The 17,522-nt window shown below is 34.5% G+C and overlaps 1 protein-coding gene across 6 annotated transcripts in view; it reads left to right on the top strand.

Annotated features, from left to right (window-relative positions):
- The window catches only part of LINGO2 (leucine rich repeat and Ig domain containing 2), a 1,160,577-nt gene that overhangs the window by 956,595 nt on the left and 186,460 nt on the right, over positions 1-17,522 (top strand). Inside the window, exon 7 of one of the 6 annotated variants that reach the window (XM_045468930.1) lies at positions 660-747. The exons of the other annotated variants lie outside the window; for them this stretch is intronic. The gene's annotated coding sequence lies outside the window, so the exon portion shown is untranslated. The remainder of the gene's footprint in view (positions 1-659; positions 748-17,522) is intronic. 6 annotated transcript variants of the gene reach the window in all.

Raw genomic sequence — 17,522 nt, 5'->3', positions numbered from 1 at the left:
ATAGTTGACACAACAGAACCAGGGTCCCTCCCCAGTTCTGCTGTTTAGCCTTGAAGCTCCATGCATGCACAATGATACTTAGAGAAGCAAAGCACACTTGTGGGCACTTAAAGGAGAACAGATAGAAAGGTTCAGCTATGGAACTTTTCTAGGAGCTAATCTTACTTTGCAAATAACATATTTACCACTGGAAGGCATCAATGGATTTATTATTCTTTCTTGAACTATAAATTCTTTCTTTTGTTCTGGGGAAGGGCATGCACTATCATCAGATTTTCTATGCTTCTTCCCACCCTTAATGCCACTATGTAGGTTGAGTCCACTATCACCTAATGCCAAGTTAACTATTGCTAGTATCCACATTCCAATCATTCTCTCCAACATTACAGATACAATCTTGTGACTCCCTATGTAAAACCCTTCAGTGACTCTCGTTTATCCTCTGCATCAAGTCCTTTATGTTCAGGGTGTCCTAAAATACCCTTTAAACTTCCGCTACCCTCAAATATTTACAGTTCCCAGAAGGTAGCAAGCTCTCCCTTATCATCAGTTACTTTGCACATGCTGTTCTCTCTGCCTTTCGTCACCTGGGTAGCTCTAATATTCAAGTCTTCATTTAGCTATTACCCCATCTCAATTAGCTTGTCTTCATTTCACAGCAGAGGAGGAAATTCCTGTGTTTCCAGAACACCCAGAACTCTCATCACATTGGAGTAGGATTGTCTGTTTATTTCCAGTCACTAGAAGGTGGGTACTGATGGCAGAGACTATTATTGTCCATTGTTCATTGTAGTGTTCATTATGTTCACCCCAACTGATGTCCTTTCTGTGCCTCGCCTATATGTTAAAACACTCTGCTGGCTGCTTATTTGTTAATTCATTCAAACATGCATTCAGATGTATGTATTTAATACCAGGTATATGTCTGGAACTGTTGAAATCGCTGGGGATTCAGCAGTGAACATAATAGAAAGTAATTCTTGCCCTCATGGAGTTTGCATTGTTATGAGGCCAAGGCAGATAATAACCAAAAGCAGTAATGAAAATATAGAAGATATAGATCAGATAGGGAGTGCTGATAGGTGGAGAGGGGTACAATCTTAAATAAGATGACCAGTAAAGTCCTCACTGAAAAGATGACATTTGAGCAAAGCATATAAGAAAATTAGATTTGTGTTCGGGGGAAAAAAAACAATCCAGACAGAAAGAATTCCAGAGCAAAGTTCATGCTATGATTTCTCTCACTTGGTAAATAAACAAAACAAAGCAGATAACTCATTTTTTACCTCACTCTCCCTTCCAGCTGCCATTTCATCTTTCAGTTGTGGCTTCCATATTGTATAGTCTATGTCCTTAACTATATATTACATATATTTATTTATTTGCCTCATGTCTGTCCCCCTAATAAATTGCAAGCCCCATAAAGACAGGGATTTTGTCTATTTTATTCATTGCTACATTATCACAATCTAGAATCAGAATCTAGAATGGTGCCTAGACACAATAGGCAGTTGATTAATAAATTGTGAATGGATAAAATAATGAATAATTTTGAAAGAATCAATAAGTTAGAACCCCTATACTTATTGTATGTTATTATTAAATATATTTTCTTCTGGTTTTTTTTTTCCCCAGTAAGTCTTCATTTCTAAAAGCTTCATTTTGGCTTCTGGACTACTATATTTCAAATACAATGAAAATAAATCTTTTCTACAAAAAAATTGCCCTTTACTGTCTCTCACCAACTCTACTTATTTTAAAGAATATTCCAATGTTAGCCAAAAAAAATTAGTGTATGGGTAATGGCTGATCTGGTATTTTTTTGTTCTGTGTGCTGCTGCCTCAACTCTATGGAAGAATGAGTTAAATTTTCAAAATATACAAATCAAAAGTGGGGGGCACTTGGGTGCCCCAGTCGGTTAAGCCTCCAACTCTTGATCTCAGCTCAGGTCTTGGTCTCAGGGTCGTGAGTTCAAGCCCTACATTGGGCTGCATGCTGGGCATGTAGACTACTTAAAAAAATAATAATAAGGAAAATGATAAAGCTCTTCATATCCTTTAAGACATGATTACAAAATGTTAGTGCATATATGAATCATAGAAGTTTGTTATTTTTTGTTTTGTTTTGTTTGGACAGGGTATTTTGTTTGCCTGTTAAAAGCTTGAAAGAATTGAACTCATAGATGCAGATATATGGTTCATATTTATTTATTTATTTATACATTATTTTATATCTTGCATTATATATTAATTTTATTTATTTCTTTCTTTATTTATTTAATATGAAATTTATTGTTAAATTGGGTTTCTATACAACATCCAGTGCTCATCCCAACAGGTTCCCTCCTCAATGCCCATCACCCACCTTTCCCTCCCTCCCACCCCCCATCAACCCTCAGTTTATTCTCAGTTTTTGAGAGTCTCTTATGGTTTGCCTCCCTCCCTCTCTAACTTTTTTTTTTCTTGTGGTTCATTTTTAAATGGGATAAGGTATGTCTCAAGGATAAGACGTCTGAAGGAATACTGGGTGGCAAAACCACACATGGTTATTCTAATGTCGTTTGTGAGAACATTTCCCACTGTGTGCAGATGGAACTGACAGTTTTGTTTATTTATATTGTCCAAGTGTAGAGCATGTATATTCCTGTTGCTTTACTTTAGTGCAATTTAAGTCCCAGAAATCTTTAGGTCTTGGCTCCAACCATTCATATAATCACTTAAACTGGCTAGAAAAACCACCTCCTTACTCCTATGAAGAACTTTCCAAATGCATAGGGAAGGAGATGACTACTATGCCTAAACTAATTGTTTGCAAACTTGGCTTTCTATTAGAGTCACCTGGGACATTTTTAAATCCATCAGATGCCAATTTGAACAATTTCTGCTTTAGCCATAATGGGATGAGCTACAACAGACTTTTCTCTCACCATAATCAATTAGAAATCATTGACCATCTTTGGTGTTCAGTAGATACCCCAAAAGAGTCACATCCAAGTAGGTAAATAAACTAGCACAGACTAGTAGCAGAAGAAGTAGTAGTAGTTATTCTTAATTTAGACAGGACTTGATAGAACCTAAAAGCCCATTTGTTTTTCCACCAGATAGAAGAACCCAAGTTTAGAATTTGGGAAAGAAAAAAAAAAGAAAGAAAGAAAAAAATTGCTAATACCATTGATTAGAGAAAACCCCATTAGATATTTGGGGGGGGGTCAAATTCTACAGTTCTGGAAAGCAACACTTATTCCATTCTCAAAATAAAATTAAAAACAAATCCATCTCCTGTGTCCTGCTTCATCTCAATAAATTATAATCACATTCTTTCTTTACTGTCTGCCACAAATGCCCTAAAGTCTTCCTGAGCATCCTTCTAACACCAAATAAAAATAAATCATCTCTCCTTTGAACCGCTGTATTTGAATGCCCCATGGCTTCTAAACCTTTGTGAGTGCATGTGAGAGTGTTTTAGTATTGTGAAGTAGTAATTGTTCACAATAATAATTAATTCTTGATCCCTGTGAGATAGTTAATGCTCGAAGCATGTGCACCTTATTTCATTTAATCTTAACAACAAACACATGGGATGAGAACACTTCTATATCTTTCTTTCTTCACCGAGGAAGCTGAGGTTGAGAGAGCTAGTAAGTAACAAAACCAAGAGTTATACACAAGCAGTCAGGCTCCAGAAAACAAGTTCGTTGGATCCACTATATTGTGAGTACTTGGTTTCTTTTTCTTGTTTAGAAGCTCCTTGTAGACAAAAGCTATGTCTTTTTCATCTCCATATGCTCTGTACTTAGCACAATGTTTGGTTTATAGTTGGTTTGGGGGGGGGGGAACGTTTGTTAAATGAATAAATGCATGAAAATTATAAGTATATTTTGGAAGGTGATGCCTAAAGGGTAAGAGGCATATTATTGATGTGTTTGGTGGTTTTGTGTTTGGTAAATAATAGTTCCATTGAACTGCTTTGATTTTTTTTGTTTTAGACTATTCTCTTCGTTTTGTTTTCCCATTAGGCTGGGATTGTGAAGAAAAATAAAGTTTTTGACATATAAAATAGATTATGTTTTCAGAGCTAGCAAATTTAGTGATCAATTCTAATCATTAAGTATGAAATTCCTTTAGTATACTTAGATTTGGCAAATGGAGAGAGGAAAATAGCTAAAGTCATTGAAAAGAAGCCTTCCTCAGCTTTCTAGAGGAAAAAATGCCAGTTCAAAATGGATAAGGAAGAAATGGAAAACAATTATAGGTAAAACCACAAGCTTTACAGGCTCAATGATTTTTTTTTTTAATTTCATCATTCATTTTATCGCATTTACTTTGCTTTCCCCTACACCTGAAAATGAATGGGGAGCGGCATGGTAATAATGTATTTGGGAATGCAGATTTCTTGGTTAGGCTACTGTATGACTTGAATGAACAAAACTAAGCATCTTTTGTGTAAAACCAGAAGTAGTGGAAAGTAGATCCAAGAATTATCTCCCATCCTTTTTGTACTTGACCTTCCTCCACAATCAGACTCCTTAACCCCAAACTTTGGGCCCTGGATATCCCAATACATGTTATAGGGTCTCTGCAATGAAGTTCAACAAAGTAACAAGATTTAGTGTGCCATTAACAAAGAGTTAGCATGAAAGAGACCAATAAAATACTATTGATTCACTTCTGTTTTGAGCAAATGTTGTACAGTGAACTATAAAAAAACATTGTTCTTTAAGAGATGGTAAATTTTATGACTGCACTTGTTCTTATTTTAGAAATCTGGGTTTGCACTCAAAGTAGCTTTGTCAAAATTAGAAAAACTAACAATGAAAAATTAAGAGGACTCCATGTCTACTTTCTTGTCCAAGAGATTAACTGGGAAGAAGACTGTCCCAGCCTAAGAGTTGCACAGGGATGAGGTTGGTGCTTCACTGCAGCAGAGTCCAAATGACTCTAGACAAAACTGTACCAAGGAACCTGTGGGTGTCAAACTCAAGCTGAAAGACAAAATTGTTAGTGGAGGAGAAATGGCCAGCAATATTCAATATGATGAGTGAAAGTCTTCTGTCAATATACTAACAAGAGACAGGGAGCAAAGGACATATGGAACTGGGTCAGGAGAGTTGAGAGAGTTGCTCAAGATTTGGTGCTCATACCTACAGACAGGATGTCAAGAACTTATCCTGATGGCATGGTGCCTGCTAACCATGTATGTGGGAGTGGACCAGCCACCTCAAAGGCATAAAGCTATCCAGACACTTTGCCTATGTTACCTCCCTGATGGCTTTCCCGATTGCTAGATGTCAAGATGATTTTTTTGTGTGCTCTCAAGACATTTATTTGTCATGCTCCAGTGTAATTCATCATTATTCATCTTTTACCATAGAATGACTTTAGAAACAATTAATGTGGTTCAAAATTACAGCTTCCATACTTTTAAAGCTATGTATCATTGAGCAAATTACTTTGCATTTGTATTTTCATCTGTAAAACAGAGGTAATAAAAGTTTCCAAATATCATAACATTTTTAAGGAAAGTTAATGATAAATACATGAGAAATTCTTAGAATTTTCTGGCAAAGAGTAACATGAAAAATTATTTTTTATTAATATACTCATTATTATCATCTTATATTCTACATAGTGCCTGACACATTGCCAGTGATCTGTAAATATCCAGTGAATACAAATTCACTAGAATTTCATTCATGTGAATGAAATATCATGAATCCTAAGTTTATAAAGCATTTGCAGAGGTCAAAATATATACCTGTAGTTCAAATGAAAATGAACAATTTAGGCACCAGCTATTTCTTTAGAGTTGTCACTTTTGATAACATTTACCTATGATACCACTAGTGGAATAGGGCTTCATTTTTTTTATTGAATTTAAGCAAAGAATAATTCCCAACATTTATAAAGTTTCCTTCCTGATTAATTTGACATTTTTGGCTTAGATAAAAATACAGGCAGAATCATTTCCTGAAAAAATGAAAGCTGACCTCCTTGGTTGCAACTTGATCAATGTTACAAGTCAGGGCCAAAACACATCTTAATTCTGGGCTGTTGTGGACTTTGTTACTTAGACCAAGACGTCAAATCAGTTGAACAATTGTTAATAGAGTTTTAATAAAATCCAGTGAATTGTAAATAGGCAAGTTGGAGCTTGTTTAGGCAGAAAATTGGGCTGTAGGATTGTGGTATGTGTAGTAATGATTATTGAATTAGGCAGACTCTGTAGTCCACAAAGGAAAAGTAACTATCCACCATGATCTGTACTCTTGATATTGTTGATGGATCTTTGAACATGTATTTTTATTTTTATTTATTTTTGTCTTTAAGAACAAGTAAAAAAGTTATTGAGAGAAGCAACATATGTACCATCACACATTACTTTTAGGCCTTGTGACTCACTTCTCCCGAATCTTACCATCTGAATTCAAAAGGTTATTTTGAGTGAATTTTAGAATCTTTTGTCCTTTGGAAAAATTTTAACCTTAGCATTATTTCAAATATCTACCCGGCTGGCTCAATTGGTGGAGCATGCAACTCTTGATCTCAGGGTTGTGGGTTCAAGCCTTCCACTGGGTGTATAGATGACTTAAAAAAAAAAAAAGATTATTTCAAATATCTTTATGGTCTATTTAAAAAGGACAGAAAGACTGGGGCGCCTGGGTGGCTCAGTCGGTTAAGTGGCCGACTTCGGCTCAGGTCATGATCTCGCAGTCCGTGGGTTCGAGCCCCGCGTCGGCCTCTGTGCTGATGGCTTAGAGCCTGGAGCCTGTTTCAGATTCTGTCTCTCCCTCTTTCTTTCTCTGACCCTCCCCTGTTCATGCTCCCTCTCTGTCTCAAAAATAAATAAATGTTAAAAAAAATTTTTTTTTAAATAAATAAAAAGGACAGAAAGAGTTTCAATTTACAACTCATTAATTTCAGGTTACATTAAGTATCTACTAATTTTAACCTCTTAGCCTGATGTTCCCCCTGTAGCTCAAAGTCTGTCTTACCTTTGACTATTGCTCATTTCTTAACTACCAGTTAGCTCCAGATTATGTGGATGCCTCCTTTTCAATGTCTCTCAAATGTGTGGAATATTTATAATAAACTTATTAAAGTAATCTTTTGCCTCTGGTTTCTTGTCCCTCTAATTGGCCATACACATTTTTGCTAGAATTGTTTTCTGAAACAGGAATATAAGTGTAACTTCCATCTCTAAAATTTCTGATTTATCTGTGTTGCCTAAAGAATAAAATCTAAACCTCTAAACCTGTTACTTAGAATGTTTCAGCACTTGGCCTTCCACAAGCAATTCCTGACACCTTATCCTCACCGGTGTTGAATCATGCACCAAAAGGTAGTCTCCCTGTCATTCTTCACTGTGCCATCCTGTATTTTTTGTTTAGTTAACATGCACCTCTCTAAGCCACATGTAAGCAATAGCTTCTATGGGCAGTTGCTGGGATCCCAGAACCCCACCCAGACTGCCACCATCCAGTCATCTCCAGAGTAGAGAGTAATACATAAGAAGATACAAATAATGCAGAAAAAAAATATAAGATATCTTCCTGAAATGCAGAGTGCAATGTATAGTAAAGGAATGATTACATTTCATATTAAAATAAGCCATGTAGTAGACTTGTTACTGCTGTTGGATCTCCCTAGTATTCTGTCCTGCAGTGGGGAAAGGCTTACTCCTTGACTAAAGCCATGTGGTTCTGAGAGAATTTCTGTATTACACCATTTCTCTGCCTCAGTAGCTCCAGTTTGTTGATCTGCTGTATATCTGACCCAAACCAGGTGAGTCAGTCTTTTCCTGTAATTTTTCAACCAGTTTCTGGAATTTAAGATGACTTCCTTTATGCCAAAGGTAGAAGATGTGAGGTAAGGGAGCTAGCAGTTATTTGAGTAAGTGAGCTTTAGAGGTTGAAGCTTTATTAGATTCAAAGAGCAGAGGTGAGGATGAGGGGTTGGCTGTTTTGTTGTGGCATACTTAGAAAATTAAAAAAAAAATGTATGTATTTCAGGTATACAAGGTGATGTTTTGATAAACATATAGAGTGAAACTAATTACCATATCACTTCATATAATTATGGTTTCTTTTGCGTGTGTGTGTGTGTGTGTATACTAAGAACACTTAAGACCAACTCAATGAGCAAGTTTCAACTATTTAATACAGTTTTATTAACTATAATCACCACGTGGTACGTTAGATCCCCAGAACTTATTCATGTTGTAGCTTGAAGTTTGTACCCTTTGACAAACATTTACTCCTTTCCCCTACCCTCCCAGCCCCTGGCAACCACCATTTTACTCTTTGCTTTTGTAAGTTCAACATTTTTAAATCCCCCATAAAAATGAGGTCATGCAGTATTTGTCTTTCTAGATCTGGTTTATTTCATTTAGCATAATGTCTACCAAGTTCATCTATGTTGTTGCAAATGGCAAGGTTTCTTTTTTTAAAGCTGAATAATATTCCACTGTGTATGTGTATATGTGTGTGTGTCTGTGAATATATATATTATGTTTCTTTATTCACCCACCCATGGACATTTAGGTTATTTCCATATCTTGGCTGTTATAAATAATGCTGTAATGGATATATGGGTGCAGATATCTCTGCAAGATACTGACTGCTTGTCCTTTAAATATTTGTCCAAAAGTGGTATTGATGAATCATATGGCAGCTCTATTTCTAATTTTTGAGGAGCCTCACCAACACTTGCTCTCTTTTGTCATTTTGATAATAGCCATTCTAACACATAATAGTGAAACATTTTGAGGAACACTGTTTTATGAAACTTTGGGAAAATTATGAATACTGTTGTTGGGTAAAGTTTAACTGGAAGGAATGGATTGTTAGTAGTGAATATAATAGAAAATGCAAGTTTTTACAGAGATGTAATGAAATGGTGAAAACTGCCAAAGGTGAAATTTCTAAAGTAGCATTTGGTAATAGTCTCCCAGAATCTGCCTATGAGAGGAGATAAATGGTGTCTGAATTCTGCATCCTAGAAAGTTACTGTCTGCTAGCTGGTTGCTATTATACATGAATCCTTCTCACTTGGTTTGCAATATAAGTGAAGGTGAGAAATTGTAATAATGGACTTCCTTTCTAGTTTTAGGAGGATTACCTGATTTTGTCTCATGTTTTTTCATCAGCAAATGAGGCTAATACTATCTTTTGGTTGCTACTGGTGCTGAATGATTTTTAATGAGTTTGTGTTTAAGTACTTTGACTTGCTTTCAATGAAAAATCATTAGTTGCACTTAAATGTTGTGTATTTTAATTGGCAAAATAACCTGGATAACAATATTCAAGTTCCCGGCCAACATTTCATATCATCATGCATCCAAATGCCTTTTCCCTATACTTTAAGTCTCTTTTACCCCCAAGTGGTGCTAGGGGACTAGGGAACAATAGACTTTCCTTGAGAAATCTTATGGCCCAAAGATATATTTATACAACTGAAAGCCTATTAGAAATTGCTCTATGTAAATATTATGCATTTATATTGTGATCTTAACCTTGCCTTCCATGTTCTTCAACCTTTGGCTGAACATTGGTCTAGCTATTGATGCAATGGATGAGATTCTGTGAGGCCAGATTTAAGTCCCCTTCTGCAAACACTGGGAAGATCAAAATTGGAAGAAGGAATAACATCAAATACTGGTCATGGGTATGAATGTCTAAAATGCTAGAAAGGGAAACAAAGGATAGTATCAAAGAGACTAATAAACTGGGGTATGGAGCCAAAAACCAGCAGTCAGTATGGTGCTTGACACTAAGTTCATTCGGTCATTCATTCATTCTTTCATACAGTAACCATTGTTAGATAGTGCCAAACACTGAAAGTAAAATAATGAAAAAAATATGAAAAATGTACCCCTCTTTAGAAACCATCATTAAATATTTGGTAAGTAAATGAATGGGTAGGGAAGAATGAATTAATTCACATTTGTAGAGTATCAAATCATAGATATGAAGAGCAAACAGTAGAAGTAAAGGTGTAACAGAAAAGACAAATTATAAAAAATAAATAAAAGACAAATACTGATTTTTGTCTTTATGGGAAAATTTAGCCATGTGAATTGATGAGTAGAGCCTGATATAAAGGAACAGAAAAGTAGCAGATAATTAGGATGAAATTTTGTCCAATTACTGAACATTGGTGAGGTAACAAATAAGTTAGCACTAGAATTTTTTTCTCATTCCTTTTATTTTTTAGTGTGATAGGTCTACAGGACCATCATCCCCTTTAATGAATGGGCCACTTCACAGAAATCACTGTAAGCCAGAGCCCTCTCTTGAGATACCACACGAGGTGGACACTATTTCTGTTGGACTCCAATAGACTCCAATCAGTGCAATTAATATCCTGACATGCTCAGTTCAGCAGATCTTCCCTGCCTCTTAGAACATTAGACAATGATCCTATTAACCTTAATGTCCTAGAGTAATTAATTTTTTTCACAATTGCTGTAGATTCCCTTTTATAAGGCAGCACATTCCCCGGAAGTTGTTAGGCACTCATAATATGATGTCAGCAATCAAATGAACCAACATCTCCCATTCAATGGGTCTGGGTTCAGAGCTTCCAGTCAGCTCTCTGTTTTGAACAAATATCAGTCACCTTTTCATAGTTAAAAAAAAATCTCAGTTACCCCACAACTGTAGGTAATAGGCTATCTTACAAGAGAGGACAAAGGAACTGTCTGTGTTCAATTATAGCAGATGTTCTTAGTTACCTGAAACATAGTTGAAATAAATGTTACTGTCTTTATTTAGCTAAATAATCAGGTAAAGCAGGAAACACGCCATTTGGTCCTTGTTGATCAGACTTCCAAATCCTCCTTGGAAATCCCAGAAAGTTATCATGGAATTTAAAATTTCATGTGTATTTTTTTAGTAATCTTTTTATTCTAATAAAATTTAATATCAGAAAAATGGTTCATATGTCAGTTATCTAAAAAAAATAAATCTGCACATATACCAATTAAAACTTATTTGAAACAGAATTTATTACTTTTTTTTTTTTTAGCTGAGAGGACTTTGACTTTAAAATATGCCATAACATAGTTCCAGAATTTTAATTCTCTGTGTGTGCATTTACCTCATTTATAATGCCTGGAAACCTTGTGTAGACAACTTTTTTAAAGAATTCATAGAACAAAATTAAATACTTTATTATATATGCCAATTGACAATCTAGGTACCAAAATAAATGTTTTCAGCCATCATTTTGATACATCTGTGAAACCGTTATCTCCTTAAACCAAGCATGAAAGTGATGGATTCTCTGAGAATTTATTGATTATTCAAGTCTGTCCTCATGTACATGTCCATGCAGCTTCTAATTTAGCTTTGCTTTATTATACTCTTTTCTCCTTGCTCTGACCTTTTTATGTATTGTAGACCTTTCTATTATACACACAGACACACACACACACACACACACACACACACACACACACACTTTGGAAGCAAAATGAGCTTCTTAGCACATACTGTGTGAAGGACAGTTGCTTAGCTGAATACTGACTGCATGGGTTCCTCCCCTGTGTAACTTCTCTTCAGGAATTACTGTATACCTATATAGAGAAGCTGTAAGTGGAAATAGCAACTGCAAGGGTAATCCTCTCCTGTGTATGACCTAATGGTCCTTCAGTGCCCGCTGCCATGGCCTTGTCTATTAGACATGCTCTGATGAGCTCTGAGGTACTTTTAATCCAATTTTGAGAGAAAGAAACTGGCAAATGGAAGGAAAGACCCTATGAATGCTGAGAAAGGAAATGGATAGTAGAAGTGAAGCCTGCTTCCCTTGGCCTCCAGACTCCCCCAACAACCTTAAGAAACCCTCCTTTATCTAACCTTCTTTTTTTTTAATGTTTTATTTATTTTTTTGAAAGAGAGAGAGGGAGAGGGGAACAGAGGATCCAAAGTGGGCTCTGTGCTGACCGCAGCAAGCCCAATGTGGGGCTCGAACTCAAGAACTGTGAGACCTGAGCCAAAGTCAGATGCTCGACTGAACCACTCAGATGCCCCTATCTAACCATCTTTGAGTATCTTTTCTTTTACCCAAGAACTCTTCATTGGCATATCAGAGGCTTGTGCTTCTATTATAAAGATCTCTTCTCAAGAAATTCTTGTTGATAAACTTGGCTTAGATATGGGGCACTTCATCAGAAGGTCTTCTATTGTCTGCAGAACGTGACAAAATGACTGATTATAAACCCCAGTTTTCAAAAAGAGACACCCGAGTGTCAGGGGTTTGCATGGGTGTGGTCTTTCTGTTTTGGAGATATTCAACCTCAGAAATTTAATTCTTTAATTTGCTCCCAGAATTCTGAGACTGAGGGACTGAATATCGGTAACTAAGCTTACTCTAGAGGAGTAAACTAAGAAGGCCAGTACATTTATCTACAATAAGGATAACTGCCTTCAAAGAGCTTGAGTGTTCATTATCTAGGATGATATCTTGGTCAAGTATGTGGGAAGCCATATGGATAACCAGGAGTTTTGGTGAGCACATGGTCATGCAAAGACAGAGATACGATATCTTCAAACAGTTGTTGAGGGAGTTCATGTGCTAGAAGTAAAGAACACAGAGTTTGGAATCACAGAAGCCTTCATCCAAAACTTCTGTTCCTCTAAGAGATTATTTTAAGCTACCTGATCTTCAGTCTTTTCATCTAAAAATGTAAAAATAACTTCTAAGAAAGAGTTGAACTACTTAAATAACACATATAAACAGAGCCCAATGTGAGATTCATAGAAAGTGCCCCTAAGTTGCAATATTAGTTAGCATTATCATTATCATTAGTGTTAAAATGTACCCAAGCAGTCTAAAGGTACATCTTGTTCCATTAAAGAGTTCATTTATTTATTTTTAGCAGGTGGAATGCTCCATCATCTACGTGATGCAGAGACTCTTCTCTGGATATTACTGGCTTAATGCTAATATTCTACCTGGCTGATTTTCATTTTCCTAGACTCAATGCAAATTAGCAATCCATTTCCTTTATGATGTCACAGAAAATTATGCTAATGATATTTTGATTTACCAAAGATTCCGCATCTTATTTTCACTAAGAGCAGTTGAGTCTCTGACTTTATTCGTAAAATGGGAATTAAAATGCCTGTGTGATAAGATAGATGTGAGTATTTTGTGACTGAATGAGAGAATATATTTTTAAAATGCCTAGCACATTGCCTGATGAGTAGTTACTCTTTAACAATGCTAATCGAAGCTACTGCATATTTAAAAACCATACCTGGGAGTGGTTGCTGTCACTGAATTATATCGACTACTGTTGGTTTCTATTAAAGGGAGTAGCATCTTTTGGCCTGTTCTCAGTTTATGGAGAATATTCTATATTGTGAAGCCACCATGTCTGAAACTGTCTCTTCAATGTATATTTAAGAAGCACATAAGAGGAAAAGGGAATAAGTCCCAAAACTTCTTAGAAACTTGTTGCAGTAGAGATGTTTTTTTTTTCTATTTTTAGTGAATAATTACAAATAAGAGATTCCAATCAGTAGTGGTTAGTCATCTAGCTAAACTACCTTATACCCTCTATTTCCACAAATCCAGAATCTATTTTTGTCTTATAATTGTAAGCAGTTATATACATCTCCATGTGATTTAATATTCTACCATTTCAGTAGAGCATATTTTTAAAAATTTGATTTCTACAAACATATATTGGGCATATTCTATGTCAAGCAGGGTGTAGCATTATCACATTTTTATCCTACAAAGACCACTCTGACCATTGTATAAAAAGAAGGAGGTAAGAGTGGATGTGAGGAAATAGGACTTTTTAGGATTGTGTGCGAAGAAAAAGTTAAAGTTTCGTTGAGAACATAGGGACCCCTCTTGTGGGCATAACTTTTCATGACTGATCCTTTGATTTAGCATGTGGCTTCTCAGAGACCTTGTTTTCCATTACTTGTAGATTCCTGGCTATGATCTCTGCTGTTAAATTTGTGGGAAATCTAAGCATAGAGAAATTGAATTCTTAGAGTAAATTTATTATATTATAAAGGTAAACTTGTTTCCCCAAAGCTGGAAACCATTACCTGTCAATTGTTTACATATTTTTTATCTTTAATGAATTTTAATGCTCTCAGATAGAATATCTACAAATAAATAAACTACCAATAAATAAAGTACAAATAATAAGAATTTCTGACTGGAATTCACAGGGGAGAATTAAAATCCAATAAGCAGTTGCCATATATTGATATTTTTTACTTCTGCATTTTAACAGTTTAGGGATTTAGTGATTGAAATATAAAGCAAATTATTTCTAAAACTTCTAAAAGTAATAAATGAAAAAAATTCAGTTGGCTGTTGTTAGTTTGTTTCTTCAATTTGCTTCATTTGAGAAAAACTCTTTCATTTTAACCCAATATTGTGTTCTTCCTTGTAATCCAATATTAGGGCACTATTAGGATGAGATTCTTATCTCTGTAAATGTAGTTGGAACACATATTGCAAGTCCATAGGTGTTTGAAAAGGGAATGCTGCAAAATGGAAATTCATGAACTTGATGATAAATTGAACAGTATCATTCATTAGAACACAAAGACTTTCTCTCCATTATGGAAACACAGGGATTTGATACAGGTAGAAGGTAATTTTGATGCCCAGAAATACGGTACATTGTGAATATAGCCTCATTTCTTCCATAACAGGAAAATAATATACAATCTGTACTGTGTCTCTATAAATAAAAACCCACTCACAGGTATGTGTCCAAACAGACCAAACAATACAGAAATGGAAAGACCGTATTTTTTTTCCTGGATTTTTTTTTACATCTGGATCAGCATGTGCTCATATTTGATTTATAGCCTTTACAAATTGAAATTTGGCCCCACAGGGAAGAGAGTGAGCTTTAGTTTGAGTAGACAAACTGTCTTAGTAGTCGGGCCCAAAGTCTGAGTTTTTCTTTATAAGTGAAGAAATATCACAAGTAAATAAATTGTTATGGTAATAAATGGGCTCTACAGTCATGTTTTAGATGGAAATTTGGATTTTGCCATCCAACTCCCATATGCACCTCTTCCTTCCCTATACCCCAAAAAGATAGTGTATCTTCAAACAGAAGCACTTAACTGTACAGTGATGTTTGTCATAGCACTAGCAATAAAATGGAGTAATGGAAGCACTTTCAAGTCTTGATTCTCCATTACTAATTGTGGATCTTTTTTCCTTTCTAAATATTACTATTGTCATCTTTAAGTACAAATAATCTGAGCACTAAATGAATGTGTATGTGAAAGTACTTGGTAGACCCCCATTCATGAAGCTGAGATAAGCCTTGCTTGTGTCAATCATACTTGCTTTTTTCAGTGTGAATTCCTTACGTGTACTCTCCATTATTGTTGTTGTTGTTGTTGTTGTTGTTGTTGTTGTTTGTCCTTGCCTCCCCAGGATATAGGTGATGCCAAATAACATAGCTCCAGTATAAAGGAATAGAGGAATATTTTATTCATACTTCAGTATTTTAATCACAAATACATTATTTTTATAACTGTATTATTATTGAGCATTGCCAGTTATTTACCTTTTTTCCTCATTGATATTTAAGCATTTTATATATTATGGATATTAGTCTATTGGCTTCTAATTATTTTTAAGCTACATTTTTTCAAAGTCATTAACAATTTGTTTAAGGTAAACTAATAGATGGTTTTGACTTTTATTATTTAAATCTATCAGTGTTTTTATGACTCTAAGATTTTGTCATAATCCAAGCATTTCCTACCCCCAAGTTACATCCACTTACATTTTTTCCTAGTACTCTTGTATTTTTATTTTTGTGTTTAAACATTTGATCCACTATGGAATTTGAATAAGGAATAAAGTAAAGTACTACCTTTACTAGTTTCAAATAGCTTCTAGTTGTCCTATTGACATTTACTTAAGAGCTATTTTCCTACTACTTTAAAATGTGTTTTTAAACACATTAAATTCCCATATATACTTGGATTTATTTTGGAGTCCCCTCTTAAGTTGAGGACTAAACATTGATCAATCTCTTGTTTGACAAGTACCATAATCTAATATAGATCTTATCTTTGATAGAGTTAATAAACCTTCATTATACTTAAGATTTTTCTGTACATTATTATGTATTCGTCTTCTAAATCAATTCTTTAGTTTTGTTGGTATTTTTATGGGAAGGAAGCATCTCATTTCTAGATTAATGTAGGAAACATTGATATCTTTACAACTTTGAATCATCTACTCCAAGGACAAAATATGTCTCTCTATTAAGTTCTTCATTAGTTTATAATTTCTACAACCTCTACATTTCTTAAGTTCATTCTCAAGAATTTTTATGGTCTTATTGCCATAGTAAGTAGGGTTGTTTTCATTAAATTTTCTTACATATCATTGTTTACAATGTAAAAAAAAATCTAAGTTCTGTTAAAATCAAATTTATTTTATTGTTTTAGATTTTCTAGTTGTAATAATCATATCTTTAAATGATTACAACATTTTATTTAATCGTAATAATACTATTGTCTAGCTATATTTGTTAGCATATCCAAAGTAATGTTAAACATCACTGGTGATAAAAGAGAGGCTTAAGTTCTCTTGATTTTATTAGCATTGCTTCTAGAATATCACTTTTAAATCTAAACATTGTATTGACCTTTGATATTTTATATATATAGTGTATATGTAGCTGTATGTGTTCCTGTATAAATATAAGTTCATATTTAGTTAATTATTATATAATCTTCATTTATTAAAGATTTTTATGAGGAAAGAATGTTGGATGTCATCAAATGTCTCTTAAGCATCTATTAAAGGAATCATATGGTCTCTCTCTCTATGGATCTCCAATAGTCAGTTACAGTTATTGGTATCCTAATTCTTAAATATCTTTGCTTTTCAAGAATAATCCCAACTTGGTCATAATTAATTATTTTCATAGTATACTGCTAAATTTTATTTAAGTTTTTTTTTTTCCATTGGTCATAGTAAGTGAAATTAGTGTATAGTTATCTCATTTGAGCGTGTTGGATTTCTCAGGGTTTGGTCTAAGTGTTTCTCTGCCTTTGTAAATAACAAACCTGCCTTTATTATTTTCTGAAATACCCTAAGTATTATAAGAATTATGTGTTCCTTTTAAGGATAAAACAATTTAATGTTACAACTAAGTTTGACACTACTTTAGGAAGTAACTTTTGGCAACATGCTTAATATCTTCAAGATTGTTGACCTCTTTAGGGTTTTTATCTCTTCTCATGTCAATTTTGGTAGTTTATGTTTTCCTAGAAAATCAATCATTTTATCTAGGCTTTGAAACATTTAATTTTCTTTATAGTTCAGATTCTTTCCCCTTTCTCAAACTATGATCAGTATTTGTACTTTCTTAGTGTTTCTAGATTAGACTAGCTAGCGGTTATTTATTTTATTAGTTTGTTTTAAAGTACAAACCATAGCAGTGCCTGGATGGTTCAGTCACCTAAGTGTCCAACTCTTGATTTTGGCTCAAATCATGATCTCATGGTTCG

Source organism: Leopardus geoffroyi, chromosome D4 (genome assembly GCF_018350155.1).
Source record: "Leopardus geoffroyi isolate Oge1 chromosome D4, O.geoffroyi_Oge1_pat1.0, whole genome shotgun sequence".
Classification (NCBI taxonomy): domain Eukaryota; kingdom Metazoa; phylum Chordata; class Mammalia; order Carnivora; family Felidae; genus Leopardus; species Leopardus geoffroyi.
Note: the sequence above shows the minus strand (reverse complement) of the source record. Positions and strands in the feature narration are given on the sequence as shown.